Source organism: Tursiops truncatus, chromosome 5 (genome assembly GCF_011762595.2).
Source record: "Tursiops truncatus isolate mTurTru1 chromosome 5, mTurTru1.mat.Y, whole genome shotgun sequence".
Taxonomy (NCBI): domain Eukaryota; kingdom Metazoa; phylum Chordata; class Mammalia; order Artiodactyla; family Delphinidae; genus Tursiops; species Tursiops truncatus.
The window spans coordinates 50,848,004-50,873,270 of NC_047038.1; the positions used below are offsets into that span (position 1 = coordinate 50,848,004).

The window sequence follows — 25,267 nt, forward strand, 5'->3', positions numbered from 1 at the left end:
GGTGATGGGCGAACCCTTCTTACAGCTCATTAAAAAGCGAGTGGGAGGGGAGGATTTGTAAACGGTGAGTATCTACAAGTTTCCTGCTGAGGTTGGCACAGAGGTCACCTGCCTGGATCACTATCTGCCCCTTTGCTCCAGAAATCTTTGAGCCACTGAGAGAGACCAGCCTCACAGTCATGCAGATTCTTGACTCTGAAATGTACAGTCACATCAGCTGGGCTTTTTCATGCCATCCAACTAAAGAAGAAGACAGGCACCCTCTAAAGGGAAGTAAAAGGTTGATGGAGGAATTTTTCAAGATGGGAGTGGAACACTTATTCCTAAGTGTATGGAGTCACGAAGCCATGATGATGGATCAAAGTCCTGGAGAGGTTGAGAGGGGACGATATTCACGGGTGCAAGAAAAAGCCGGAGGTGAAAAGATGGAGATTTCCAGATATGAGACAAAAGATTAAGGGAATTCACACTGGGTGACCATGAATCCTCACCTGGGAAGGGAGCCAGTGGTGGGCAGAGGAGTTGAGGACAGTGGGCAATGTCTGGAGTTGCAGATACGAACAGTGAGTGAGCTTGATGACCCATACAGAGCTTGGTGAATGGCACTGAGTTTGGGGACAATAAAATCACAGTGGCATTCTTTAGCATGACTGGGTTTTTCCAACAGCAGGCAACAGCTTGCATGTAGAAGCAAACAAGGCAGTTGGTTGGACTGACCCAAGACTGGGATTCTGTGGACAGATATTAAAGGGCAAAGGATTAATAAGGGCTTTGAGGTTTTGGCAAGAGAGTGGTTAAAGTGATGTATCAGGTTCTCCGCTGGCTAAAAAAGCAAGGAGGAAAGTATGACTGATGAGCTGCGAAAAAAGGGAGAGCAGTATAAGGACCAGGGATCTTGGAAATACATAGGTGAGGGAGCAGAAAGGCTGTAGTCATGTACGATGACACTGGAGTTTAAGGTTCCAGGAGCAGAGCCATTCCAAACGATAAGGTCAGCTGGTGACTGGGCCACTGTGGGAGGTGAAGTGTTGCAACTCGGAGACTAAGCCACTGGGTCCATCCTCCATGCACAAATGCTGAAGATCACCCTGGTGATGACAGCTGGGGGAGAGGGGAGGCATAAGCCAAGTGTCTGGGCCCTCAGGGGAAAAGGGGAAGTGACAGGGAGCTGATAAGATGACCAGGAGGAAGGGTAGGATACAGTCTCTGGGAATTTCGCCGGGGGCTACAGGAATCACATGGTTTTGTGTGATAGTGGCCAAGTAATGTTCTGGAAGCAACAATGACCACAGCTCCTCTGGGCCTAAGGGGTATGGACAAATGAACAGCCACTGCCCCACTGTATCTTCCTAAGGAGGAATCAAACTGTAGTAAAGGCAAGATTTGGGAAAAGGGAGTTTATACTGTTAATAAACCAAAGGTCCAGAGGCATTATGGAAAAAGCTGTGAGGAGGTCAACAGAGAAAGGAAGTGGGGCAAGCCAGTGAGAAAAGAGAATGCCCTTCATTGTGGAATTGAATCATTATTACTTTTGTATAAGTTTTTATTTGCACAAATATCTCTAAGATTTGTCAGATCTGGGTCCAGACCAGACCAGCAATAACGATGCCTTATTATATAGTTAACATTCCTCTTCCCTTGGAAGTATCTCAGGAATGACCAGAGATACTGCTTAGAGTCCAGACTTACTCCTTGGTTTGAAGTTTAAGTAGTTCTGTGAGTGGAACAAGAAAGATTTTTCTCTCCATAGGTCTCAACAGAACATAAGCCAGGAGGTTTTGTAGAGATAATACGCCCTGGAAAGAGAGGGAAAAAATGCTCATTTGATAACCAGAGTTAAACTCTTGACGTAAACTATTTGCTTGGATCTAGCGTTTTATTCTAGCGGCCCAAAGAATTTGAAAAACTAAAGACGAAAGAAGGTCATAATTGATATAAGCATGACCTCTTGACCGATAAGGTCATTATAAAGGTTTATTTTGAAGTTTTCAAATGGACAAAGAAAAGACTGTAATACGAGGTTCGTCTCCTAATAGCCTCCATCTGACATGTAGCTGCTGGGAGTATAAGTTGGTACATCTCTTCTAAGAAACAATTAACACAAAAGTCGTATAAATTTGTATGCCCTTTAACTCAGCAGTTCTATTACTGGGTATGATCCTGAAGAAATAATCACAGATATGCCCCAGGTTTAGTCATAATTGGTGACAACCTAAACACCCAACATTTAGGAGGATGGTTAAATAAATGGTCCTATAATCATACAATGGAATACTGCAGAGACATTAAAAGGGATATAGAAGCATATGAAATATTACGTGGCAAGTTAGTTATGATTTATTGGGCTAAGATCAGGTTATAAAATTGCTTACACGTGATTCCAATGTAAAAATGAAATACTATGTAGGCCTAAAACAAAGACCCGAAAGATATCCATTAGAGTGGTATCTGTGATTACCTTTAGATGTTTGCATTATGTATGGTTTTGATTTTCCTCTTTTTTCTGAGCCTTTCTAAGAAAAGTCTCCAAAATGAAAATGTATCATATCTATAATAAGAAAAATTAATAATATGCTTTTATCAGTTTCCTAGTATATGATATTCTAAAACAGTACCTTAGAAATCAGGTTTAAATATATTTTTTAAATTAAGTAGTAAAGTATAAAAGAAGAAAGTATTCCCTATTCTTAAAAATGCAGAACAAAAGAAGTATTTGTCCTAATTTTGAAGAGAAAACTCCCTTTTTAGCAAAAGTCCTTTTTGGGTTGGTGCTTAAAGGAATGTTCCTACCTCCATGTTCTAATCCTTTTTGAAACAGGGGCTGCTGATACCTGTGTATTCCCAGAAGGAGTCAAACGTTATTTTTCTTTTCAAATGATCAATAAAGATTTTAGCACCTATTTTGTTCCCTGCACTGTATTTAATGTGAGTCATGCAAATGATGTTTAAAAAAAACCTCAAGGCATTTATAAATCAACTAAGAAAAAGCTGTAACTATTTAAATACAACAGATATAAAAGAACTAATAAGAACAACAGCATTCAAGGAGCGCTTTCTATTTATGACGACTTCTTAAATACCATATATACCCAAATATAAGATCAGGCATTTTCCCAAAATTCTCCCAAAAAGAGGGATATTCAAGTATCTTCAAAGGCTCTCATATTACAGGACATTCTCTAATTACTTTATTTAAACAATTAAGTAATGCTTGGGGAAGACTTATTAGCCTAAAATAACCTCAGTCTATGCTTTTTTTTTTTTAATGCTTTTTTGAGATGCTCTCAGAGATCACTTGACAGAATCAGTTACAGAGGAGGCAGAGATTTAATAAAGATTTCGTCAACCCCACAATGCAAATGTTTAATATCACTGTCACAAGCATTTAAAAAAGAACTACCTAAATGAGTATAATGCATATTTATTTAACATTTACTTTATTTCCGGTGGGTATTCGATGCTACTGTAGTAAAAAAAAAATGGTTTCAGAAGGCAAGCTCTCCTTCCACCATAATGATAGTGACTAAGAGAGCACTTTATAAACATTCCCCAAAATATCATCATACTCAATTTTACTACTACAGTAAAAGAATGAATATGGCCAAAATTTGGGGGAAATGAACCAGTATTTATTTTAATGCACATAAACAGGAGTCAACCTATTGGTTTTTGGAGGGGGTAGGGGTTGCTGTTTGGTTTTGTTTTGTTTTGTTTTAGAAACTTGTTCTTTAAGGCCAGTTTCATTGGGGAAAATAATCCTAAAACTATTTCTAATGCAACTGTTACTAGCAGGGTCACAAAATCAATTAGCAATGGAGTCCTACTTCCTAAAAAACAAGCATTCGACAAACATTGTAAAGATGATTCCATTCCCCTTTACAATTTTTTTTTGGCTCTTTTCCCAACGCTATGTAACCCTTTTAGTCTGACATCACAAAAAGAAAGAAGTAAATAATTTCATTAGCACTGCTGCACAGGCCTCAGAGCGTGTCCCCAACTTCAGAGGCTATGTCACTTTCTAGCTCGGATGACTAATTTTAATCCAGAAAATGTTTAGCAATCCATTAAAGTGCAATAAGATCCAAAATAAAACTTTACGTTTGATTTACTAATTAAACTGTTCTCTTGACATTGTCAACAGAGCAGATTTTAAATGATGCAAAGATCTTAACTCTCAACTAAGTTTGAAAGCAACTCCCCTATTTAGATTACTAACTCACATGATCCCACCTCTGCTAGCTCTGTCCCTATGCTAAGCAAGAGAGAGGGAGGGGGACTGCTGGTGGGAGGACTGTAAACTCGTCCCTTGGAAGACCCTTTATAAACTTCCAAAGTTGAAACAATGAGTAGGGCAGACCCTGCCCCCTCACCTGTTCTTCTCTCTATATAACATTTTTTATTTTTCTTTCTTGGTACTTCACACAATTTGAACGAGATGATGGATAGATCGATGGATGGATGGATGGATGGATGGCTGGACGGATGGAAGGAAGGAAGGACAGACAAATAGATGATAGATTGACGATATGTATAAACACATGGAGACGGATACAAAAGAATTTATATATAATATATATTATATATATGTCATGTGATCTATGTCTCTCCCACTAAATTAAAGCTCCTTGAGGGTGGGGATAAGCACAATGAATTGTAGGTACTCAATAAATTTGGTTGAATGAAAAACAATCGACAAAAAAAAAAAAGAACAATCTTGGACAACTACTCCTTGACAAATTCCTTCTGCGCTTTCCTTCTGCCTGGAATGCCCCCTCTGCCTCATTCTCATCTACCCGAATTCTCCCCATTTTCCAAAGCCCAAAGCAAATGTCACTGCCTCTTTAAAATCTTCTGTGATTTCCAAAAGGAAACTCCCCATCATCCAAATGACCACTGCACTGTTACCCACTGCTTTCTTAAAGCACTACCCATTTTCTAACCTTCTCTGCATAGAGGTGAGGTTCCACTTGAAACCCACACCCATGTTGAAGGCAGCAGGTTTTATCCATCTTTGATTTCCCTGTCACCCATCGGTTCGTCCACCTGAAGGCAGCCTAGCATGGTGGCTAATATTAAAACATGGGCTCGGAAGCCAGACATGATAGATACAGATCCTGACTCTACCACTTACTGACTGTGTGACCTTGGTTGTCACTTCACCTCTCTGTGCCTCGGCCCATTTGTAAAGGGTAATATGCAACACTGATAACAGTACCTACCTCTAGGGTTATTCTGATGACAAAATGAGTTGTTCTATGTAAAGCACTTTAAAAGGTTTCTGGAATGTTATAGTAAGTGTTCAATGCAAGAACTCTATTATTATCGACTCAGTCTAATGTATCGAGACTACTATGCACCAGGCACACTGCTGGACTGCCACATCAGTAGGTACTCTATAAATATTTGAGGATTGATGGAGAAGACCTAACACTGACTCAGCTCTTTATTAGTCAAGAGCAAAGGTCTTCCCAGGTCCAAGGTCTCACTTGATCTTAACAACCATTCTAGGGGATGGATGTCATCATTCCTACTTTTATGCAGAAGCAAATGGAGTCCCTTCCGCTCTGAACTGCACGAACACATATTTGATGGGTGAAAAGTCTCTATAGTGTTCACCTCACAAGCCCTCCAACTTCTAGAGATTTTTTTCCGTCCCCTCCTGCAGCTCCCTCAACTTCACCAGAAGCATCCTTTTTAGCATCTGTTCAGCCTGACTCCTGTCATTAGATACATTCTTGTGTGTTTATAATGCACCACTGATTTGTTTCAGACTAAATCGTGGGATCTAAAAATAAAGTGATGTTGAACATATTTCTTTGCATATTAACTTTAAAGAAATAGATTAATCTTTTAGAAATAATCAAAAATGAATGATCCACTCAGCATGTAGAAGTTACCAAAAAATAAAAAGTTAAAATTAAAATTACAACCCCTCAGATTCCCACTTTTCCTCCTTTATCCTTTCTGAATTTATTAATTTAAGTATACACTTCATAATTTTTCATTTTAAAAATTAAGAGGTCTAGTGAGCCTACAGTAAACCAATCATCTTCTTCCCTGGGGACACTTAAATGAAAGCAGGATTCATTTACTCTCCAAGTCAAATTCCCATTTTCAAAAATGACACTGTAGAATTGTCCTCATCATCCTAAGAGATGGAACAAATAAGAATAAACGAAGGGACACATATAACGGTATAAAAGTTTTCTGAAATTTCAGACATTTTCCAACACCTCTGTCTGTCTACTACAGGCCAGGCATGATGAGGGATCTTGAACTGAAGAAGGCACTCTTCCTTCCCACAGGGAGCTTCCTAAGTGGTAGGAAGGGGAGGTGAAACTTACACATTAACGATGACAACTCAGGATGGAAAGGATTATGGGAAAGACAGTCATGGGAGTGGGACAGAGAAATGAATTCTTGCTGATGTAAAAATACGACTCATCTATTTGATAAATTATTTAAAATGTTGCCCCCTTCAGAACACACTCACACACACCCATTTTGACAATATACTTCTTTTCTTTCTTTGCAACCTGAAAACACTCTCACTCATGAGCCCTTGGGTGTTTATCTTAAGCCACCAACCAGCCTTGGTGGCATCATTTTTGTCAATTTGATGTCTTCTTATTACTCAGAAAGGTTACATCTGCAAATAAATATACATTCTGGTTGCAACACTGAATAATGAAGCGACCTGCAGTCCGTAAGATGCAGTCATTCCACGCCACATTTCATTTCGGAAGAGGGAGGGCTACAGTCGACTGTGAACAATTACCAAATCATCAATGGAATTCAATAAATGTTGTTTAAAAAAACTAATTATTTGTTACAATAACCAGCTACTACTGCCACTTTGTATTTGGAGGTTTGTAAACTACTTCCATTTGAAATGTAATTGATTCCATTTTTATCATTTGTTCAAGTTTATGGGGTTGTTCTCATCCTAAGAGATGATAACATCTATTTTCAGCAAATTATACATTATAATTCCTCATTCAAAAGCTGTAACAGAAAACAAAATGCTAATTTATGCTGTAAACAAAACTACAGAATCATAATCATTCATTGTTAACTTTAGGGACTGAACTGCTACTGGAAATAATAAATTGGAGCAAAATGTGGTAGGGGGTGATGGTTAAAGTCCTTTTTCTTTTTGTTTGTGCTTTTTTTGGCTTGTTTGGTTTCGTCGTCACACAATTAACACACTTTCTAACACGCTTTCAGGCAAGAGATTACATGGATTTTTTGTCTTCTCCCAGATATAAGCCAGACGTTCTTTGCCCCATAGCTACGACCTGCAGCTGGATATTTCAAATCTACAGGAAGATGTGCTCACAAAGAAATCAGAAGCGCACCAAATCAGAAGCGCACCCTAAAAAGGGCCAGGGTATTAGAACCGCACGCCTGCATCTACGTATGTCGTTAAGCTTCCACGCCCACACTGCCCTTTACCCCAGCGATAGCCCCCCTTCTCCGTGCCTCTCCCATATAAGCACCCCTCTGCAGCACCTTCTTGTCAAGGTGAGCCTGGGCAAGCTTCCCCTCTATGTCAGGGAATACATGGAACAAACAAACAAACAGAAGTCCGGTAACTTTAATAAATCAGGTCGATTCTTATTAACCAAAAAAGAAGGGGAGGGTAGATGTGGTTCCACATCCCGGACACTGCTTTCCTTAAGTAACTATCTTCAAGTGAAAGACAGTAACAGCACCCAACGGTACTTTCTCTTCCCCATTTTTTTAAAAAAATATAATCCAAAAGAAAGAAAGATGTTAATATAATTATGTCAAAAATGTGAATTGTTTGAAAGGACCAAAAAGTCACACTGCCGTCTTGAGTAAATCACTTTTCTGCTGTCCTTTCATTTAATGCCGTCTGCTGTCCACATTTACCTCTCCGGTGGCAAAGTGTGATCATTGATTTCCTACGGTCTCTCTCTCTCTGGAAGGAAGTTCTGCTTCCTTGATGATGACTACAAAGGGTAGGTGACCCCATTCTCATTCCAATGCAAACCCAGCACTTTTACACTTCCACTAGGGCCGCAGGAACGTGCAACTAGACAGAGACTCTTTGCCCTCTTCGCTGAGACTGTCTTGCTGTAACTACTGACATTTAATGTGTTCCCTCCCCTTCCCACAACTGTATTTTAGAAGATCACGATACAAGTGATGAACCACTAAAAGGCATTAGTTCGTGATGGACATAAATGTTAGGTGCGTGATTTGGTACAGAAGACACATGTTATAACGTCGCCATGACGAGAAAGGTAAATCTCAGTCTAAATCACAAACACAGCTATATACAGAACAAACCCAAAATGATATAAGTTTGCTTATAAAAGGAGAGTGAGTTATGCCTCAAATATATATATATATATATACATACATACACATACCTATACCTATACAAGCTACGGTCTTGGTGTATCTGAATGATTATTTATAAAAATTATTCTATTCGTGTACCTTAAAATTACATTCCTTCTGTACAGTGTTATCTTCCTGATGCCCACATACATTTGGAACGAGCCCTCCACTAACTCGTAATTATCTGATGTTGGGAGCTGGCAATCTGAAGACCCTCTCTATCTCTCAACCTGGATGAACCATTCAAACCGAAAAGAATGGTAAACTCGAACATTTAGTCCATCACCAAGAAACAAAAAAAAAGCATCAGGTAGTTAAGGCTGATTTCGCCAAAACGAAAGACTTCAACTCATTCCCAAACAGAATTATACCTGGTTACATAAATAACCAGGGGGGGAAAAAATAAGCAAACTTGGACAAGCAAAGGATTTATTCATTATTTCATGAAGCTGGCAAATGACTGACAACATAACAAACTTGCTAGAAACGTACCTGTGGCCACACAGCATTTTTCTGTTGTACTGGAGAGCAAGTCTAGTGTGGAGAAAGAGTAAGGGGGACTCTGGGCTCTGAAACCAGACTGCCTGGAGGATGTCCCAGTCTGGCCCCTAATTAGCACTGAGGTCTGAGGCAAGGTACTTACCCCTCTGTGCCTTATCTTCTTCATCTATAAAATGGGAACAATAATAAAGGTATCTAGCTCATATGTTGTGGAGATTAAAGGAGTCACAGACTTTTAATTTGGAACAGCGTTAATCAATCGTAGCTATTGTCACTGTACTTTGGTTCCCAAGTTTTAGGGTAACAACACTTTATACAGAAAAAAGAACAAGACTTTCAAGCTTGTACCTTAAAGAAGCTGCCCTTGCTGGAAGATCCACAACAAATCCAAGTCTCTTTTACTTTTCTGTCTACCTAGGAGAAACCCAATGTTGGAAAAACTGGGATAAGGTGAGCTGGATTTAGAGGTAGATTTCTAAAATGTATTTGAAGTAAATATATAGAAATGCACCTAAAAACTAGTTTGCAGTTCATACACTCACCTTCAGGGAAATTAAAATGTTTTTAAACAAAGAAGCCCAGTTTATATTTTCCCAGCTTTAAGATACTGGCTTCCTAACAACCTTGTAAACGGAGGACGGTCCCAAGTCTTGGCTCATCTCCATGGATCCAAGCAGTGTTACCACTTTAAGAATTATGAAATACCCAGAAAAGAGGGGGAAAAGTATTGAATTCTTTACGGTACTCGGACTGGATGGAAAAGAAGTGCTCCTCAGCGGACTGTTTCTGCTTTGGCTATCTATATTCATGGAAGGAGTGCCAAGCCCTACCCCTCACCCCCCCCAAAAAATAGGCAGTCAGCACAGCGTTCAACAACTTACCCAAATCCATTAATGCTTCTGCACTGAAACGTCTAGCCTGCTTGAAAAGATAGAGTGAGTACAAAGAATTATAGGTCTTGGCTAACAAAAGTCCAGGGCTGAATTCAAAACAGTCACTGTCTACTCTGAGAAGAGAGTGTGTGTCCTTATAAGGATGCCATTTTCCATTTCTAGTCTGGCAAATTTGAGGGAGTGGCAGGGGGAGGGGGTTAGGAAAGAAAAACTGTTAAAGGCAGAGTCGAGTCTGCTGGTGATGCCTTTATCACGAACTCAGGTTTAAGCTAGACCCAGTAACCAAAGAACTGGTCAATCGAGTGAATAAAGTCAGATAGCTGGCCTTGTGGACACCCAAGCAGTCAGCTAATTGGCTTCATTTTTCACTTTCAGTTGATTACTTCAATATCATACAGACCTGGCCTGCTTCAATTTGGGCTTACAGAGGGACAGCTAAGAAGGTGACCCAGGTCCCAGCTGCAAGCAGTAATGACCAGTGCGTAGTTTCCTGATGGAGACGGAAAGCTTCGACAACTATAGGAGAGACTCGCAGGTTGAAAAAGCACAACATAAAAAGATAGAGTTGGGTTCTGGAAGCTTGCACTACTGCCATCCCTAGGCGTGAAACTGTAAATTAAAGAATGGTCTGTTGTCTGCTGCGCTGAGCCAAATCAGAGACATTTCGTATACGCACTTTAATTGGGGTTTTCATTCGAATTGAAGAAATAAATTCCACCTAAGCAGATGCTCCCCGCCCCCCTCTCACTATGGTATGTTTTGCACATTGGCAAGTGGGTGCAAAATTTCTGCAACATGGTCCCTTCAGATATAAGATGGAATTTCCCAGTTTTTAAATGGTAACATATTCGGCTCTAATACACACTGGGTTCTCTCCCAAAAAATCACCCCAATCCACCCTCCCCCTGCTTTAATGATAAAATGTCACAGAATAACTAAAAACCTTCCAGTCAGCCATGATTCGTGTTTGGGTTTTTTGGGTCTGTTTTTGTGTTTAGTAAGGAATAAAGGCACCAGTCGTTTCCAAATTTCCAGGTCTCTGTATAAAGAACCCCCATTTCCATTAGTTTTTTCACTTGCTTGTTTATCACCAGAGGTGTCATAATCATGTTTCTTGTGAAAATGAAAGTAATCAAACTGCCTTGTGATTCCAGGAAAAGAGCTTCTTAGGGAGACATGCCTGCGTTCTACTGATGTTGTAAAAAGGCTTCTTTTACATGGTATTAGATGTTGAGAGCATATCATATTGATCTAGAAATAAAAAGGTTGTTTGTTTTTTTTTGTACAGGGAACCCTTACCTTCATAAGCACTTTCTAACACTAGGAATAGGATTTTATTTTTAATTGAGGTGGAGTAAACAAATTGTATTTGAAGAGCATTGCTATTTTTAGGGAATGGAAGATTTGTAAGCTTTTGGGCAGCGATTCAGGTAAAAATCATGAATAAGTTTCACTCTTTCAAATTTGGCCCAGGCCTCCCTCTAGCAGCCCTGCCCAGAGTCCAAGATGAGAGTTGGGGTTGCCTTTGTTTAATTAATGCTTTTTCTCCTAAGGAACAGTTAGGAGCAGGTTTCTTAGTCATTTAACCACGCTCAAATGCTGAAATGCAAACTGGCGATCGATAAGAACCTAGGTCCTTATACCTATATATTCTTCATCCCTGAACATGGTGATAGGGCCGCGATGGAAGCCGCAAGTCCTGGTAAGACTCACTGCCACTGCCTGGCTGCATCTACCACCAGAGATTAAAGCGTCGGTAGCACTTTGAGGGCACCTTTCTCTAATGATGTACATCTCTCATTTGTTTCTGTACTTTATCTTAAAGTTCATACCGCACCAGTGGAAGAAGAAATCAATATTTCAAATAATCTCCCTTTCCCCACCATACAATGTCACTGCACTAAGAGTAGCACGCCACCCGGTACCGGCCTGTGAGCTAATCATCCTCCACAGAGCAGCGCCAGCTGCTTTGTCAGAAATTCTTTCTGATTTTCTTAGCAACATGAGTCTCCCTTTCTAGAAGACAGATCTTGCCTTTTGGGAAAACGCTTTTCCAAATCAAGTTAAACTAACTTTACCCGAAGAGACCGATAGTTTTCCTCTTTTTAAAACGCCACCCCCGCCCCTTCTCTGGTTCTCTCCTTCCTTTACTCCAATCCTGCCCGCACCCCTCCCTCTCGCCCACCTCCTTTGGTTTCCAAGGAGTTTGCACGTGATTGCCAGTCTTGCAAAATCGGGCCGTAGCCCTTCGCTTTTAAAGGCTCTCAAACGACTTGCTTCCTATCTCGTTAAAAGATGTTGCCAAACCTCCCATCGCTGTAAAGCTGTATCTCTGTGAGCTTCCTTACACCCAAATCTCCTTTCTCTCTCCCTTGGGAGGTAAACAAAGTGCGGGAGTTTCGCGGCCCAGAGGTGCAGGTCGGAGGTACGCGCCTAGAAACTTATCCTAACGCAGCTGACTCCCGGACTCGGGGGCGCGGCGCTGCCAAGGAATCCCTAATCCCGCCCCGGCTTGTGCGGGGTGAGTGGCTCAAGCCTTTCCTACACCTCTCGGTCCTCAAAGACCAGCTGGGGTTGGTTTCTGACTCATCGACAATCTCACACACACACACGCGCGCGCGCGCGCACACACACACACACACACACACACACACACACACACAGGCGCGCGCGCGCGCGCAGGCGCGCGGACGCCCGCTCCTGGAGAGCTGGAGTTTGCCGAGCCAGAGGGATTGTTGGCTCTCGGCAATCCGGAGCCGGCGCCGGGAGGCACGGAGAGCACCCGAGGCAGGGTGGTCTGGAGAAAGCCCCCAGCGCCTGCCTCGTTCAGCCGAAGTACCCCTCCAGTTCCCCAATCCCAGCGCCCGCCCGACCCCCTCGTCAGTTCCTGCAAGTTTCTACTCCCAGCGGGGCCTCCCGTTTCTCGGCTGCCTTGCCTGAACCCCCAGTTCAAGCCGCCACCCCGCCCCCTCCGTCGTCCCCCCTCCCCCACACCGCGGCCCCCGCCTTCCAGAGCTCCGCACCCGGCGAGCTGCCGGCACGCTTCCGGGGAGCGGCCCAGACGCCCCCACCCGCGGCGGCAGCCGGCCGGTCTGGCCGGAGCTCGCCGCCGTCTCCCGCTGATGCTGTCTCGGCGGCAGGAGCCTCTCCGAGGCTCCCGGGCCGCCCTGCTGTATTATTCACTCGGATGGCCACGGCGCTTTCTGGAGAGCCCACGCCGGAGACGCGAGGTCTTGGCCCGGCGATTACTAGTTCGGCAGTCTCAGTTTCTTGGAAACTGGGGGTGTTGCGGGGGCGGCGGAGCGCATTTTTCTGTTGTTTCGCTTTGGGGTATTGGCTCTTTTGCCGGGAGCTCGCAGGAGCGCGCTGCGCCCCGGGCCCAGGAAGGAGCGCGCCAAAGCCGGCGAGTGCGGCGGGCAGCCCGGCTAACGGCCGAGGCGGGCGGGCTAGCTGAGGAGGAGAGACGCCGCGGCGGCTGGGCAAGCCGGGCAGAACAGAGCTCTTTTCCTCGACGCCCCCCAAACCCCGCCGGCCTGCTCCCCCCGCGGCGCTGGCTCCGCTGGGCCCGGGAATCCCCCGCGCCCCGGACCGCCCACCGAGTTGCTGCTGCCTTTCACCATTGCTCCTTCGCCTCGCCTCCCGCCCCAACTTTCCCCAGCCTGGACTCGCGCGCGTACACACACACACACACACACACACACACACACACACACACACTCACACTCTCCTCTCCCTCGACTCCAGCTCCACTTCCCCGTGTAGTTTGGAGATGACAGATGCCTGTAGACTTTCACCAAACAAGCGGTGGGGGCAGCAGACTACAACAGTTATTTAATTAAAAGGCATTTTTCCTCTCTTTCTCGCTCTGGCTCCCGGAATAGCTTCTGAACGCCTAGACCCTGAGCACATGCCTGTCTCTCCAGGTTACCAGTGGCCCACTAACACCCATCTCCTTCCACGCCCCCCCCTTCCGGCGTCTACCCCCAGCTCCTCCGCGCCCCCCGAGCCACACCGACAAGCACACCTCGAGGCCGGCGGCGGGGAGCGTCGAGGGCACGATGCAGCCGGACTGCATTGCACTGTCATCAAAGTTAAGTGTGTTTGTGGGGTGCTTGTGCGCGCCGGGGGAGGCTCGGGGTCACGGGCACTGGAGCATCCACTCTGCCCCCCTCCTCCTCGGGGTCAGGGGACGCCTCCACTTGAGACTGCAGCCATTTTAGGGAAAGAGGTGGCTTGGAGCCCGGGGGGTAGTGGAGGGGGAACAGCACGTCGCGGGGGACTCAGAGCTCCGCAGCCCCTCGGCGCAACTGGAGGGCGGGCAGGCGCCGGGCGCACAGGGGCGCGGCGCCCGCGGCGACTTGGGGAAGGTTGCGCTCGAGTTCCCTGGTTTTGCCTGGAGTTGTTCGGGGTAACGTGCCGGCTCCTACCTCTCTCTCCCGGGTTCCCGCTGGGCTGGAAGGTTGGGGCGGGGGGTGGGGAGAGGTCTGGATGGTAGATTGCACAAGGGAGGGACGCAACAGACCCTGGAGACTGGAAAGCTAGTGCTGGGGGAAGGCGGACACCTCCTCTCGCCGGTTGGCACAGACCCAGACGGTGCGACCCACTTGGCCCCCCCAGCCTCCCCACCCCCTCCCGAGCCTCTGCTTCCCCGCCGAGTGCCAAGTGAGCGCACGGCTGGGGGCACGGGGCGCGACGCCGACCGGCACCGAGCCACCCCTTACCTGGTTGGAAGGGGTTTCCCAGGAGGAGCCGTAGTTGTAAAAGAAGGAAGAGAAGAAGGTGTCTTTCGACAGCCCGCAGCCCGCCATGCTCTGGATGCAAATAAAATGAGGAAAGGAAAAAAAAAAAAGCACACACACACACAAAAGCAACCAAAAATTTTCAAAATCAAATTAAACCAATAAGCGAAGAAGAAATTCTCTCGAAAAATAAAGAAAAGGAGGGGGAAGGGAACGGCAAAGGGAACGGAAACTCTCGGCGGTGCTCCCTCTCCGGCTGAGGAGGGATGCTCGGGCTGCCGCTGCCGCTGCTGCCGCTGCCGCCGCCGCCGCCGCCGCCGCCTTCTCAAGACGGTACCTAGAGAGGTTCGTCCTGACTTGAGCAGCCGCCGCCGCCGCCTGTGCCGGCTGCGTGTGTGCGCGCGTGTGTGTGCGTGTGCGTGTGTGTGGTGTGTGCGCGCAGAGCGAGAGACCGCAGGGGAAGCGAGAGGGCGAGAGAATGAGCGAGCCGGGATGGAGGGCGCAGAGGCAGAGCGGGCGGGCGTGTGCGCGCGGGGGTGCGTGCGTGTGTGTGTGCGCGCGTGTGGCTGGGTGTGCGTCTGTTTGGGGAGCTCACTGGAGAGCCGGGGCCGTCACGTGGGTGCGCTGACTCCGCCGGCTGCCGGGGACAGCCTGTACTACAGCCACGGCCACTAAATAAGCCCTCGCCGCCAGACCTTTGCAGTCCCCCCAGGCCGGCGGCCAACCCTCCCCGCGGGTCTGTGCGGGCCCCGGGACTGCAGGGGGCGCGGATGCGGCGGCGGGCAGGTGGGTGGGTGGGGAGGGGGTCGCCCCAAGCCTGGACTGGGAAAGAAAGATACCGGCGGGGAGGCACCTGTCCCCCGCTACGCCCCGCACCCTCCTGGCCAGCCTTCCTCACACCCTCTTTGAAGATTTTTTTTTTTTTTTTAATTCCTAAAATTGCTTTCCCGTGCAGGGACCCCTCTTACAGCCACGGGGAAATTATTTTCACACAGTTGCTACGTCTCAATGGGTTTTTTTTCCTTTCCCGGTGCTCCACGTCTCCCGCGCGCGCGCGCGCACACGCCGACACACACACACACCCGTGGCCGCCTCCTCCCATCCCAAATGCAAACCCACTTCCTTTTGCTGTAGTTAAGCTAAGTCAATGCTACATCAAACTAGGCTAGGCTGAGAGAACTGGAAAGTGGATTTAGGGGACAATACTGCCCCAGCAGGAAGAAAGGCTCTAGTTTGGCATTCTGTTGATTTAACAGTTTAAAACGTAGAAGGATTTTGTAGCTTCTGCACTGAAATTCAGGCCCCTTGAGTCACAATTCTTTAAATGGAGCTATTTCCTTAAGTCTATTACATGCTATAAAACTGTAAACTGATAACCCCCGCCCCCAAATGGTATTTTAGGACCAAAGCTTTCTCTCAATTTTAGTAATTGAATATCCAAGAGGATTTTTTCTGCAAAAAGCCATTCCTTACCTGCTCCCCCCAACTTTTTATAGATATTCATAGTAGGTAAAATTCAGATAAAAGTCCGCGTATCGGTGTAGGGTGCTCCTACAAGTATTTGAATCCTTCCAGGACAACTTGAAACAACCTGTTATAGACAATTTATACTGTTTTCTTTCTGAATCCTTTTTCCAAATGCTGCCCATTTTTATTCAAACCAATCGTGCTTTTCCAAGACTCCACACTTCCTCTTTTAAATTCCCCACTTGAGGTCGAAATCCTCTGTGAAATCAACATTTCCACAGCAACCCAGTGATGTCACAAACGTCGGCTCATGATTTCAGAGGGAAAATAAAGCAATAGAAAAAGATCTCTCTAGAAAGACAGCTTCTGTTTTCCTGCAAATGGCATTGCTCCTAGTAGCAATTCAGAAAACGTATTAGATTTCTGGTTAAATACCTGTTTTCTTTTTTCTGAGATTAACTTATTTTTCAAAGATATGTCAAATGATCTTAAAAGAAATAGGTCACCATCCTCTTTCCTGGGTTCGTGAAGAATGGTGTTTCAAATCAGTGGTCTCTAATCACACTGGCCACTAGAGATTTTAATAAACGGGAAAAAGATGTTTTTTTCTAAAAAATGATGGCAGAAAGAACACCGAGAGATGAAATTTAATGTACTAACTTCAGATCCAAACAATGCTGACTGACCTGGCTTCAAAAATACAGTAGTTTTTAAGGAGTACTAGGCCCACGGAAATTCTATTCGCTTATCAAAATTAGTGCTGATCTCGCCAATATTGAAGAGAGGGGCTTTTCCTCCATCGTTCCTTCTATTGTTTCCTGGATCTGCAGGCTGGGAGAAAGAGGGAAACAGTTTTCATGCCGTCCCGCCTTTTAACCCCCTGCAGTCTCACGCTTATCAATATTAAACGTAAAGGGAATGGAAAATAGAAATGAGGCCCAATGCCTGGGATTTCTTACTTACACTTCCTGTCTAAATAGGTCCTTTAGATAATATTTCCACAGAGCACTATAGAGATTTAGTCTGTAAGGTGTTTTTCATATACATTTTATCTCAAGTTTACATTCTATTCCTACAGCCACTTACTGTTTCCCTGGTTTCCCCTCAGGTCCCACCTCCACCCCAAGGAAAGTTAATTCTGTGTCTGTGATCCCCTTTCCTATTTGCTGAATGAATAGGTTTATTCCTTACAACAATCCTGGAAGAATCGAGACTCTTTAAACCCATTTCAAAGATGTGGAAATAGGCTCAGATATGCCAAATAACTTGCCAAGGTCACCCAGTGGCAAAGTACTGGGAAGTGAACCCAAACTTTGTGACCACCCCCCTCACCTATCTCTCACATCCAGATCTAACTGAGCCCATCAGAGCACTGCTCTTACATGACCATATCACACATCCCTCCAAGAGCAGAGTCAGTGGTTCCACCCTCTAGCTGCCCAAATTGGTGGTGTGTGTACATCTGTGAGACGTGTTCATTTAAAAATTGGTTGCACGTTCACTAGCTCATCCACTCTTCATGAGGACCCTGTTAGGAAGCTATTATTATTTTTGTTTTAGAGGTGAGGAAACAGAGGCTCAGGGAAAGACTCTGATCCCCATCCTACCCAGCTAGTAAGTGGCAGAGCTAGGTCTTGAACCAACGATTTCTGGTTCATGACTTCTCTTTCCTTAAAAAATAGTCTTTCCCATCTCCAAACACACAGGAAAATGGGTATATGGATCCACTGAGCAGGCAGGACCTACAGAGACATCCAGGGAGGGAGAGGCAGGAACAGGTGGAAAGAATCTCCTCTGAGCACCAAACGGGAACATTCGTAGACAGAAGTCTGGCCTCCAGCCACAAACATTTGGCTGCCCTCAAATCTCCAGCTCTTTCTTTTTCCAAACAGGGGAGGCCCAAGGAGGGTCACCTGGATAGGCTTCTGATGAAACACCTTCCTCTCTGCCCAGCTTGTCCCTCTCCCAGGGCAGCCCTGCCATCCTGAAAAAATTCTTCCTTGGTAGGTTGGCTCACCAGGTATTAGCACAGTAACGTAGAGGTTTGTTTGCTAGTTCCCAAAAACATAAAAACAAGCCACCCCTTCTACCCCCACTGGGGCCCAGAACAGATGGAGACAACCCCTTGGGAAGTCGGGGGAGCCACAAGCTCATTGAGAAAAGATCATCCCGGCTACCTTGCTAACTCTTTGCTCTGCAGTATTCAGAGATACGAAGATGGAAACCGCGTTTCATTTCCAAACCCCCTGTGCTTGGTTCTCTGAAGACAAACCAAACTTCTGCACGCATTCCCCTGTCATACTGCCAAGTCACGATTTGTCACACTGCAAATGTGTGATTTGTTAAATTGACATCTTTCCATTAACAAGAAAATACATCTTTATTCGTAAACACTTTCCCCCCTAAGAAATGTTTTGCATTCATTTCATATTGGAAATTGGTTAATAGTCCATATGATGCTGGGGTGTTTTCCTTGTTTATAAATGAGTTGCATTAACACTCTCATACCACTAGGGTGTCATTTAGTGAACGGTTGCTCCACTCTGCAGATGCAAGAGGCCAAAGTGTGGTGGATGAGGATAAAAAATGGTCGTTTTGGCAAAAACTGCAGATGGGAAGCAGATGCACAGAGGAAGAAGATTTCATTCAGTCTTTTTCCTTTATTAAAATGAAGTCTGCTAATCTGTCTTATTTTAAAAAGCCCTCTGAATACAAACTCGTGTTAATTCCAGGCACAGTGGAAACCAAAATCATCCCTGCCTTCAAGAAGTTTACCGTCTTGGGACTTCCCTGGTGGCGCAGTGGTTAGGAATCCGCCTGACAATGCAGGGGACACGGGTTTGATCCCTGGTCCAGGAAGATCCCACATGCCGCGGAGCAACTAAGCCCATGCGCCACAACTACTGAGCCTGCGTGCCACAACTACTGAAGCCCACGTTCCTGGAGCCCGTGCTGCACAACGAGAGGAGCCACTGCAGTGAGAGGCCTGTGCACCGCAATAAAGAGTGGCCCCCGCTCGCCGCAACTAGAGAAAGCTCGCGTGCAGCAGCAAAGATCCAACACAGCCAACAATAAATAAATTTATTTAAAAAAAAGTTTACAGTCTCAGCACATGTTGTTTGGTCTACCAATTGGTTTAGTTACCGATTTTCTTTATAGTTGTTTAAAAATTTACATTCACTCATCAAAATTATAATTACCCTGGGGAGAGATTAAAATTAAGAAGTAGTGAGACAAAGAAAAGTTGAGAGGGCAGAGGGATGGTATAGCAAGAAAGAGACAGGGAGATCCCGTGGAAAGTGCAGAAAGAAAAGGGCAGGAAGAAGGATGCAGAGGTTCATGCAAAACCCAACTACGGCAGAAAATGAACCTCAAAATAACTATGACAATAGTAATAACAATTGTGTAACGAATGCTGACAATATGTCAGGCATGACGTTAAACGTAAGGCAGCCTTACTTGGGGCTGCCCTGACCAAAGGGAAGTGCATTAAAGTGCAAGCTGTTTATTTGGGAGGAGATCCTAGGAAGCATAGGTAGGGAAGTAGAAGTGAAAAAAGAAGTGAAGAAAGGATTAAAGCGGGCAACTATGGGCAACCAGAGCTTAACGCCACTTGGGAACCTCTGGGGGCAGTGGAGGAAGCACCCTTCAGAGTTACCCCACTCGAGGGCTGAGGGCGCTGGGATACGGATCCGTCAACTCCTCAGCTGACGGCTGCTCCCAGGTGTCGTTAACTCCCCAGCACGTCCAACCTGCGGCAAACGTGGGCAAAGTGGGCGCCGGCAGCCAGAGCAAGTCCTCAGGCAAAGGGATGCAGAGACCGCTGTTCGAACCTGGGGCCACACACTTGGAAATGGTAAGGGCTGTGGGGCTATGGGTGAGGCACCAAGAGCATCTGCACCCCAAACATTGACTCATTTCATTTTACAAAAACCTTTTGAAGTGGGAACATTTCCACTTTTCCCTGAGAGAACATAGTCTAGGAGAGTAAGAAGGGGCATCTGTTGTTTTTACCCAGTTAACTAACATCAGTTCCCTCTTCTGGTAACAGCCCCCTGCTTTTCCTTTGAGGAGCATTCCCTCCCCTGTCTCATTTATCTGACCTAAGCCCCTCACTCCAGGGATGCGCAGGTGACCCAAGCTGACCTGATAAGAGCACTACCTCAGACTTTCACTGGACCTATAGGACTATAGGAGCTGTAGAAGTGTGTTCTTTCTGCTGGGAGAGCAAAGCTGGGAGGATATAGGCCTGGAGCTCTTCCAGGCCCTGTTACACCCACAAGAATGAACCCAACTGCTTCAGAATGAAGCCAGCTCAGAGGAAAGCCAGCACTGAAAGGAAGCACCACAGATTCGTGACTTACATCCTCTGAGCGACTGGATCCAGCCCAACCTGAAGCGAGCCACCGCCCTGGACTTTCCAAGTATGTAAGCCAATAGACTCTTCTTTAATTATACTCCAGTTGGGGCTAAATTCACAGAAGTTAAACAACTTTGCCAAGATCATACCTCTAATGAATGTGGAGGTAATATTCAAACCCAAGTAACCCTAATTCATTTTGGTGCTGTGGCCCATGTTCTTAGCTCATGCTCTACAGTGGCGAGTAGTATCTACCACAGGACAGAGCTCAGAGCCACAGCACCCTCCTCATTGTCTGGCCCTCACTTGGAACCTCTTTCCTTCCAGAAGCAGCTGCCAGTTTGTTTAAGAGGATGATGGATCGAGGTGTATCTTGGCTGTATTTGAATTGCTTGTTCCATCAAATCATTAAAAGCGCAACCATGTGTTAATGATGGTCACTTAAGAAAGGCTGGAGCGGAAGTGACAGAAAGCTTAAAACGAAAACAGAGTTAAGAGCTTCAGTTTTTTGATGAGCCAATCAGGACCCACTTATGGACAATTCCAGTTTTAGTCAGGACTCTTGGTTGTAAGTGACAAAAACCCCACTTCACTGGCTGAAGCAAAAAACAAACAAGTGAAAACTTTATTGACTAACCTAACTGAAAAGACCAAGAGTAGGGCTGTCTTTGGGAAAGGCTGGATCTCTGCAAGTCTCAACCTACATCAACAACACAGTTTCTTGGTTTTACTTGCCTTTGGGTTGACCTCATTCTCAAGCCTGCACAAGAGCCTCCAGCAGCGCCTGGCTCACCTCTTCCTTTTTATCAGTAGTCCCAACAGAAAGAGAGTAGACAGATGCCCCTCTCTCTCAACAGTCCCAGCAAAAAATCCCTGAGATTTCAAATCACTGGCTCTGATCGGGTCATGCGCCCATCTTTGCACTAATTATGGTAGCCAGTGGGATACAATGCTCTGACTGACCGGACTTCAGTCACATGCCCATCCTTGGCTCTCTTGATGGAGTCAGCCCATGAAAGCATGTGAACTGAGACTGGAGAAGATGGGGTCCCCCAGAGGAAAGCTGGGGCACATATTAGTAATCTCCTCTTTCTAGAAGAATGATGATTGGCTGTCAAGCAGACAGATACGGCAATCATCCACAGCAGCACTGTGGTTGACATTAGAGAAGACTCATGACCTCGTCTTAGTCTTTAAGGAGCTCATACTACGCTCAGAAAAAAAGGAACATTACATGTAGAACAACAAAGAAAATATGTAATAATAAATGAAGTGAATCGCAGGTTCTTATTTGCAGGCAACAGAATACATGTCAATGCTTTAAGCAGACAATCTGAGGAAATTCATATCATTCCTGGGAGGGCCAGACAATTGGGTTCGGATGCTACAAATAGGAACAAAGCAGACAGAAAAAGAAGTGATATGACAGTAGGGACTGGACATCAGAAAACTCTACCACCCACTGTCCCAGAAGAACAAAAAGTCTTTGCCACCTCATTGGCCAGAACACCTGATCTCCTGCACTTAGCAGCCACCAAACATTGCTCACTTCTGCCTGTCAGTCCATAGCAGGTGTGTGCACTTGGGGGGCATCTTATGTGCAAAGGGGTCTGGGAAATGTAGTTTTCCACTGTGTGGCCTCCAAGTACCAAAAGGTTAATTAGGAGGTGTGGCAATGGATACTGAGTTAATTTACAATACCTGCCACAGAGCAGATGACAGGAGTTCAGACCGAGAGTAGATGATAAAGGCTGGACTCAGATCACCTGTCACACTGTTTTGTCTGACTTGGCTCTGACATTTGCTAAAAAATTAGAGGATCTCGATGCCAGGGGATAAGATGCCCATAGAAGCCTGTACTCTTCAGACCACTCCTGGACCATACCTGCAAGTCCTGGGTGCCATCTGAAGACAGATGACGGCACATTGTGTCTGTCGCTGGGAGGCAATTAGGAAGAAGTCTTGACCATGATGTATGAAGAACAACCTGGACATCTCCCTCCCCTTCGACGCCTATATCTACTGTTTCCTCCCCTTAAACCTTCCACTTTTCTCCAATTCTTCCCCATCACTCTAGGCCAGGCCACTTTTCTCTTTCACCAGGACCTTACAGTAAACTCCTTTCCCTTCCTTTTGTCTCCATTCTTGTTTTCTACTTACCATTCAAACAGAATAAGATTTCAAAGCACAGGTCTAATCAGGGCCTCCCTTCAGTGGCTTCCACTGCTCTATGGATCAAAGCCCAAATCCCGTAACATATACCCACTATTACATATAAAATAGCTAAGCAACAGGGACCTGCTCTATAGCACAGGGGGCTATACTCAATATCTTGCAATAACCTATAATGGGAAAGAATCTGAAAAAGAATAAAGTTTTAAAAATATATATGTACATAAAATGGGTAACTGAATCACTTTGCTGTATACCTGAAACTAACACAACACTGTAGATTGTTCAGTTGTAAACACTTCAATTAAACAAGTAGTAATTACTATTGTTTAAAAAAGCCCCAATCCTTACACGGGCCCCTTCCAATTCCTTCAGTCTAACTGTCCTCACCCTCTCCAAGTCTGCCATGATTTTCTATGTTCCCGTGTGGCTTAAGAAGCGACAGGAGCGGGCTTCCCTGGTGGCGCAGTGGTTGAGAGTCCGCCTGCCGATGCAGGGGACACGGGTTCGTGCCCCGGTCCGGGAAGATCCCACATACTGCGGAGCGGCTGGGCCCGTGAGCCATGGCCGCTGAGCCTGCGCGTCTGGAGCCTGTGCTCCGCAATGGGAGAGGCCACAACAGTGAGAGGCCCGCGTACCGCAAAAAAAAAAAAAAAAAGCCACAGGAGCCCTGACGATCAGATTCCTACCACATTATCTACCCGGTCTCATCTCAAGTCCCTTTCTCCTCTGCTCCTCCTCACGTCTCCCAGCCACACACAACTTCAGTGCTGCCAACACTGATGCCCAGAGACATCAGATTCTCCACATGGGTGTAGCTTTGCCCCTATGGCTCCGTCTGCCTGGAATGCCTTTCCCACCTTTCTGCCTGGCAAAGACCTCAACAGCGAACTTGGGAGTCACCTTTTGGGGGAAAGCCCTTTGTAAGAGTCCCAGAGGAAACGACATGTGTCTCTCTTAGCCCTGCTCCCACCATTCCTATGGTCCACTGCCCACAGGCTGGTCTTTTTCTCGTGGATTTTCCCACCTAGCCCAGGACCAACTCGATAAAAGTTGACCGAACAAGACCAAATGAACTTTTTTTTTTTTGGCTGCATCAGGTCTTCGTTGCTGCACGTGGGCTTTCTCTAGTTGTGGTGGCTTCTCTTGTTGAGGAGCACGGGCTCTAGGCATGCGGGCTTTAGTAGTTGCAGCACATGGGCTCAGTAGTTGCGGTGCATGTGCTTAGTTGCTCCACAGCATGTGGGATCTTCCTGGACCAGGGCTCGAACCCGTGTCCCCTGCATTAGCAGGTGGATTCTTAACCACTGTGCCACCAGGGAAACCCCAAATCAACTTTAAAAAAAAAAAAAGTCATCCCTCTACACAGAAAGCAGTAATAAAGAAAATGTTTTCTACTACCACCTTGAGACTTCAATTAATGTGCTTTTCTCCTCGTGAATCCTTGCTTCCAAACAAACAGAACCTGACAGCCCGAATTAAATCATTTATCTTTCTAGGTCTCTGCCTTGGCTCTAACACTAGTGAAGAAGCCTGATATCTCATAAGAAACTGGCAGAAACAAAAGCTGCAGCCCGGTACCCTTGACTTCATCTGGTTTTATAACCCATACATACACACGTGCAGGAGAAATGTTCATCTCCAACTCTTTTACCTAGGCGGAATTAAACGCCAAATTATCAGACTTCATCATTGCCAGACTTGTTTCCTCCCATAAACCCTAAAGAAGGGTGTGTGTGCGCGCGCATGCGCGCGTGCGAGCGCCTGCTCACGTGCACGACGACGGACCACTTTATCCGACTCCATCCGTGAATTACACAGTGCAAACAGCCTTGGCAGTGAAGAACACAAGCAGAAATGGAGAAAACTTCTGCTAAATGTTATGTTCCAGTTCCTTCGTATACATTGTAATGGCTTTTGACTTAGAGTGACCTCTGTGTTTCCAACCATGGGCCAGTGAGGAAAGAAAAGACCATTTTCACTCTGCCCTGTATAATTAAAACCTAGATGAAGTTTTTTCCCCCCGTTCTGCTTTTAGAGCCAAACAATGCTGGTTTGCATTCCATCATCATATATAAACACCCACAGGCCAGGATAATTTACCTTTGCTGTTCTAGCCCCTTAAATCAGGGCACCCTGAACTGCATTTAAGCATATCGGAAGGGCCTCTGGTTATGGAGCCTGCAGTATTTATCTTTTTTTAAATAACAAAAATATCCTCTTTACAGTCTACTATTTGGAAAGAGAGAACATGGATACAGGCACTCCATAGATAATCCTCAAATCAGGTCTATGGATTCAGACATCTTTTTTTTTCTTCAAACCTTTGTCTTAGAGCTGCTAAGTAGCCACTAAAGAGAGTGGCTTGGAGGTCGCTTCTACCAGCTTCCCCTGCTGAGATCTGGAGAGTGAGATCCCAGCAAGGAGTAAGAAGTATCAGGAACAGTCAGGGGGGCAGGCAGGCTGTGGGGGAGGCCTGAGGGACGCTGCACAGCACGGCGGGTCGACCAAGGTTTCTCAGACTTAACTATGTACGTGAACCACCCAGGGACTTTGTCACAGTGCGGATTCTGGTAGGGCTAACTGGGGCCTGAGATTCTGCATTTTTCTCGCAAGCTCCTGAGCGATGCTGATGGTGCTGGCCCAGGACCCACAAGTCAAATGATGAGGCTTTTAGACCTCAGGCTCCCAGTCAGATAGGCCTGGCTGGGAACCACCTCCTTGGTAGCTGGGCGCTCTGGGACAAATTACTTGACCTCTCTGGG

The 25,267-nt window shown here is 45.7% G+C and overlaps 1 long non-coding RNA gene across 1 annotated transcript in view; it reads right to left on the reverse strand.

The window, feature by feature from the left end:
• LOC141278766 (uncharacterized) overlaps positions 1-15,280 on the reverse strand; it is a 365,270-nt gene extending 349,990 nt beyond the window's left edge. Inside the window, exon 1 of the long non-coding RNA XR_012331953.1 lies at positions 14,486-15,280. This is a non-coding gene — a long non-coding RNA (uncharacterized lncRNA). The remainder of the gene's footprint in view (positions 1-14,485) is intronic.
• Positions 15,281-25,267: the final 9,987 nt, after the last annotated feature.